The sequence below is a fragment of the Crocodylus porosus genome, unplaced genomic scaffold, assembly GCF_001723895.1.
Source record: "Crocodylus porosus isolate Cpor-Errol unplaced genomic scaffold, CroPor_comp1, whole genome shotgun sequence".
NCBI lineage: Eukaryota > Metazoa > Chordata > Crocodylia > Crocodylidae > Crocodylus > Crocodylus porosus.
Window position 1 is genome coordinate 117,928,639 of NW_017728906.1, and position 6,822 is coordinate 117,935,460.

A 6,822-nucleotide genomic window follows, 5' to 3' on the forward strand; every position below is an offset into this window, starting at 1 on the left:
AATGTAGTCCATATGGCTCAGAATGTAGTGTTGTGATGAAGGCATATTTGTATTCTAGACAATTGTAAAAACTAAAAGGCAGAATAGGGTAGTTGGAGGTTCATATGTTGCTCTTTTTAATGATCTCAGTCAAAGGTAAAGGCTCAAACAAAAACAAATACTTCCTGGAAGCAAATTTATGGCTGCACAAGTGGTCTCTTTTGAATTAATTTGACTTTCTTAGACAATTAGGAAGGGTAGCCTTCCAAGAAGGAAGATTATTGAGAAAGGATTGCATTCATTCTTTCATCCAGTACGTCCAAATGTAGAAAACACTGGAAGGAGGGTATGGCATACATAATGTTGGTTGAAACACAAGTAAATAAACCCCAGATATAATAATCCATAGTGTTTGCTCTGTGTTAAAGGAATCTGGGGCTCCCACAAGGCCTGATAGTGACTACAGGTTTAGGTACTCTGTGGCTGGAGAGATGCTGTTTGAGGTTGAAGGGGGTGTTTGTAAGGCAAGATAGGCTTGTCCCCAACAACTTCCTTCTGATAATTGCCATTTTCCAGGTAAGGTGTTCAAGCGGGGAACTGAAGGTGACAAGAAGATTCTGTTTTCCTTGTCATAGGTACTGTAGCAGGTCAGACTAGTCTGAGTCTGGCATTGTTGATTTGAGTGCCTATGGCTCTGAAATATTATTTTAAGTGCAAATATCCCTGGTCCAGATCCCCAAGGTGTGTATCCTGGCTGTGGGGGTTAGAACTGACACAGCTGTAATGGAGAGTCTGGCTATAGGCAGTGGATCTAGTGGTGTGCTTAGTATGAATGCTGGTGGTGTGAAGGTAGCTGCAATTATCAGATCATTTCTGATACCATGTGGTAGTGATGCTAATCATTCTAAAGTTTCACATTGGTGTACAAAAAATGAATATGCTGGGTGAAATATTCCAGGATCAGTATAATGAGGGGTAGAAGTTATTAAAGTCCTGGTGAAATTTCTCTAGATCAACCTTTTCAGACTCAAGGCACCCCTGGATAGACCTAAAGCACATCTTGGAAAATGCCAGCTCTTACTTTCCACATTTCTTTGACAACAGAAAAATAGAGTAATTTTTCTGTTGCAAAGAACTAGAGGCCACATCCATGTGAGCATGGTCAGGTGGTATGTAGTACCACAGATGCACTGCACATTCAGTTGTTTTCTACACTGCTCCCTTGCACCATAGACAACAACCGAAGATTCAGCACGTCTGTGTTGCCATACACCACACATACACAAGGGAACAGTGCAGAGGGTTTTTTTTTATCTCTGGTTATCCAGAGGAATGATCTGCAGTAATGTAACAGCTGGTGTCAAAATCACATACTGTGATTTCAGGAGATAGAACTAGGTAAGACAAAGTTTCATCCAGATCTAAAATTTGCCAGATGCCTTCCTGAAACACTGCAGCTTTACCAACTCCTTAGTATTTGCAGGACCTGGTTAGGTACAGGTGGCCTGATTTAACCTGCCTAAACATAAACCAGAAGAAACATGTGCGTTTGCTACAGCCAGAAGCAGCATGAGCAGCCCAAAGTAACTCAGGATGGGGAAAGACAGGGGGAGAGAGAAGGTATGGCAGGTCCACAGAAGAGAGGGGTGTTACATGATGGAGAATTGGTGGGTCCACAGTGGAGGTGTTGCTCAGTCCAGGGGGAGTCCTTAGAGAGTTAGAAATAGCCCAATAAGGGTTGGGGAAGGATAGGAACAGTACAACCCTAAGCCTGGAGTAAGTGGTTGAGCTTTTCTAGCCCCAGGGCTGTGTTGTGAATATATGCAGGTGTTCACTAGACTAAGTTAACCCATTTTAGCTTGGGTTTACCAAGGTCAGGAGGTAAATTAGTTCACTTCCTGCAGTGTGCTATTTTTGGATGATTTAAGCCCTGTGAACATCTGTACACCTGGGCATTTAGATTGACTTAAGCAAAGGTTATCTAAATGTAATGCCTTGTACATACCCTAAGTGAGCCAAATTCTGAAGAATAAAAAAAAAAAAGTCTGTTTCTGTACTTGACACATTTTAAGTACATCTTCCTACCATACTATTATCAAAGATTAAAGTCTTTGATTTCAGATGCCGATGGCAAAAGGTCAGATGGCAAGGGGTCAGAAGCTAACACAACAAACTCTGTGGTTGTAATTTATGCCTCTGTATTAACAGTGTTGCATATACACACCCCTATCTGTGCCTCATTTCAAATTACTTGAGTTCTCATATGAGAAAGAATCTGACCTTGATGGCCCAGCACAAAAGATAAAGTATCTATAGTAACGAAATTAGCTAACTTTAGTAAAGTTGTAAAATTAATTAAATATACTACGCGCGCCATCCTGTGACCAAACAGAACCAGTACCACCCAAGTAAAAATAACCCCCCTTTTTTTTAATGAAACCTGAGCAAACAAAGAAAGGACAAGTGCCAGCTCATTAATTATTTATAAATGGCGTATAGTAATTGGTCACCTGTGTTAGATAAAACTTTGAAGGAACTTCTGCCCAAAGCAGAGAACAGAGAACTGTGTATACACTCAAGAAGAACAAATCGTGCACGAATATTTCTCTCCGCCTACGTTATCTTTTTGGCGTACCCCCGTTTATCTCTCTATTTCCAACGTTATCTTTCTTATCAAGAGCTCCCGTTAACCTGCAGACTGCAACGGCTTATATGAATCGCTTGGAAGTAACTGTCCTACCCACCCTGTAAATGCTGGGTAACATGATATCTGCATGCTGTAACTGAAAGAATAAATCAACCCCGCTGCCTGCGCTCTAGCCATCAGAAGCGTATGTAAAATAAATCTTTTGTGAAAACATCACGCTGTGTTTAAATCATCCTGACTCCTGTTCACCCTTATCACCCACCTGCCCGGTCATAAATCCCCCTCCTCGCGCCAAGCCGGTCGTGCCGACCCAGGCTCGCAGGTCAAGGGTGCACCGGCGTTATGGGGTGCGACAACTATAGTAGTGTTAGAACATCCAGGCTTGAGGAAGTTGGCTTAAATCTTGAATGAGAATTAAGTTACTGCTACACTAAGAATACCAGCACTTAGGAGGAAATGTGGAGCATTGGAATGAATCAATGAAATTCTGGACTCCCAGCAAAAAGAATCTTGACATCAAAGTGTATTTGGCATGACAGATCCACTGTCAAGAGTGAATCTAGATGTAGGTGACCAATTATTCTACACCTAAAGGTATACATAAGTACATGGCAAAATTTGAAAGTTTGGTATTGTGAACTGATGCATGCCCTGATTTGCAAAGACCAGTTCTAGTGTCTCCTTACAGCAGAGCAGAAAGGCAAAGAAAAAAGGTCCAAAGAGGCAGACAACTAGAATTCTCTGATTTGTACAGGATACATGGTTTGACTTAGCTAGTTAAAAGGAAGTATTTAGGATAAGAGCTGCACTTTAATGTGCGTCTTAAACTCTCATTGTTATTTATAAGAGGTGTATGTGCATATAAAGAGAAAGATAGATCCCTTACCATTTTATGGGTAAAAATGTCAAGCCTGTAATCCTGAAGTAGAATACCCATAGTGTAATGTAATGAGTCAGAGGCCTAATGCCAGAAGATTAATACCATATCTTTATATTTTGTTCATGAAGCAACACTTAAAAAGAAAGAAAAAAATTGTTTAGTTTTACTTTAGTCACAAAGAAGCATTTATTTTCTTGAAACAGGGATTGTACTGTTCCTACCCCTAGAGAACACATACTTCTCCTCCATGCTGCCTCAGCCCACTGGGAGAATACTAATCTTTAATAAGACTAACTGTTGCAAAAAAGACTGTTTAATTTGCATGTGAAAGGTACTGTAATGAATGCAATTACAAAGAGCAATCATGATCATAGATAACAAAGAGAACAGCAACCCTAAAAACAATTAAAATTGCATTGTTTAGGCATATCTTCAGACAACTACCAAACTGCAAAGATGAGTACTTTATGAGAATAGTTTTTAGGTAAGATCAAATGCTAGTAAGACCCTTAGATATAGTAATAACTCTACAAAGTCAACTGTTATGAGACAGAAACCATATTGACACAATAAGATACATTCACACAGTTATATTTTTGTAGCCACTTGGCAGTTAAATCTTAGTTCTACCACATGTTGAAAGTTATGGCTAGGCCAGATGTGAGAGTTTACAGTCCACTTTAGCTATAAGGCTAAAAAATATTGTTCTTCTCAAAGTATAGTCTCTTCCATATTGTGCTGGAAAGTGTTCATAGGAATTATTCTCAACTAAACCCACGGCATATTGAAAGCAACCTTTACTTCTGGTTGTGGGTATGAGAGACTTTTTGGTCTAATAATTAGTAGATGTAAGCAATTTAAATGTATTCAACAACAAGCGTTGGGCACCAAAATACCCAAGTATGAAAATCTCAGATGTAAAGAAAGTCACACACAATCCAGAACTGACCCATGTACTTTTAAGAACTAGACTTTTATAAAACTCAAAGAGGCAACACCAGATTAACCAGCAGTAACAGGAGTATGAAGACAGGAGCAGAGTGGAATCAGAGTGGAGTCAAGCAGTAGATAAGCCCAGTTCTGGGATCACAGCAGGCAGTCTGGCCCCAATTTCTGGAGTAAGATGAGATCCTTTCAGTCTAACCTGTAAAACAGAAAGCTGCAGAACTGGGAAGGTAACCTGAAGACAGAGGGTGCCAGCAGATTGCAGATAGGGTTTTGCAGCAGTTAGAGACCTAAGTTGGAGGTCTGTGTTTGAGCTGGAAATGGATTGGTTGGTCTTTTGTGGACTTTTGTTTTTAACTAGAGACTTGGGTAGTGGCAGCAGCAGTGGTTGGAGGACACAGGGTGCCTGGGAGGCACTCAGTTCTTTGTTCATAAAGAATGAACAAGATGTACAGATGCTAGTGAGGCCCAGAAGTTGAGATAAGAGATACAGAATACCTTAGTCTGGGTAGAGGGGATGGTGGTGGCAGCAACTGTGACAGATGGGACAGAACTGATGGCGGAGATCAAATTTGTTGTAGTGGGAAAGACAGCAGTAGAATAAGCAATGATAAGGCCAACAGCTACAAGGTAAATCACCTTGTGCCTGCACAACCCTCCCTTGCCCTCCTGTTGGGAATGGCCATGTTCACCTGGGCCCAGGAGCCTAGATTCTACAGCAGGACAGCCCCTCTCCACCCTGCTTTCTACCCCAGACTTCTGATAACCAGGGATCCTGGTTTTCTCTGATAAAAAAAAAAAAATCTCCAATTTTCAGATTTAAAAAAGGAACCCCAAATCTACCTTTCCCCCATGATTAAAATGAAACACCACTAATATATAGATATAAATATAGTTTTGTTTCATTTTAATCACAAAAAATGTGGATTTGGAGTTACTTTTTTTACTCCAAAATTGGGGATTTTTTTTTTTTTTTAATCAGAGAAAACCAGGATCCCCAGTCATAACCTGTTCCCATCTTGCAGTAAATAAAAGTTTAAGCGCAACAGTGTGCCCATTAAAGAAAAAGGCAAGAGTTGTGTGACAGGAAGGCTCTTTTAGTTCTATTCTGTAGTAAGAGTTTTTCTATCCCTTAAAGATACCTTTAAAACTTTTCAGTCCTATGTCCATTTAATGAGTGTGCCTTGTTAACTAGACCAAGGGTTTGACATATCTTCATTCCTATAGTACTGATTCCATCATTGGTACTAGCATTATGCCTATGTGTATAAGGGGCCTATCAGAAGTTACCCTTAAGATGCAATTAATCCATTAATCAGGTTTTAAGTAGTAACGTGGCCACACATTAATTCAGTTAATGGTGATAAAGATAAAACAAGAAATAAGCCACAAAATTATTACACGTTTTTATGCAACTACTCTGTGGCTGGCTCCCATCACACCTGAAATGGGGTGTATGGCCAGTCTGTGTATGTCAACAAAATAATTCACTACAGTCCTTGAATCTTTTTCCAAATAGCAGGCAAAGTCTTTTGTGGACTGAGTTTTTTTGTGGACTCCGGCTCTGAGTTCCACATGCCTTTTTGCCTCAGATAAAATTTTCTTGTAATTCATTAACAAATTACTAATACTATATAATCTGCTTTGTTTGGGAGCAAGAGGCATTGCTTGTTTTTGATTGTTTTGATATACTGGTTAAGAGGGGACTGTTTACTTCTAGATATGCTATGGTAGAAGCCAATGTAAGTAAGCTAACCTGTCTGTGCTATATTTTTTAGAACAGGTCCAAAAGGATTATGATGAGCTGCTGCCCTTCAAAAATTTTGGCATTTGTGAGAAAAATATTATTCCAAGTATTAGGCACCTGGGTGAATTTATGGATTTAAGTGTGATTCTATTACACTTCGTCCTATTCTACTTATGTCCCTGAAAATCCATTAACAATTTTAACCCTCTCATCTTAGAGATAAGACTCAGTCACAAAAAAGCAGCAAGGAGGAGAAAGATCCAGCCACCTTCTTATATTAATAATTTTCAGGGACTCAGGGTGGAATTAGATAGCATTTAACAACTCAAGTCCATTTAGGGGCCTAATATGGATGGAATGGGACATGACCCACTGAATCCCAATGGACACAATTCAGTCACCACTCTTATTTAAAGATCTGCTTTGGGGAAAATCATAGTACAGACAGCAATACCAGCAAACAATGCATTTCACTTTGTCTACACATCCACAACACACACCATAATCTTAGTTCCTGGAGGAAATAAGTCTAAATGAAGAACTGCTGATCAAAGCTGGCATACATCCAGGAGAGGCCAGCAGGGGACTGCATGCTTAGGGGCAACCAACATGGGTTCATCAGTG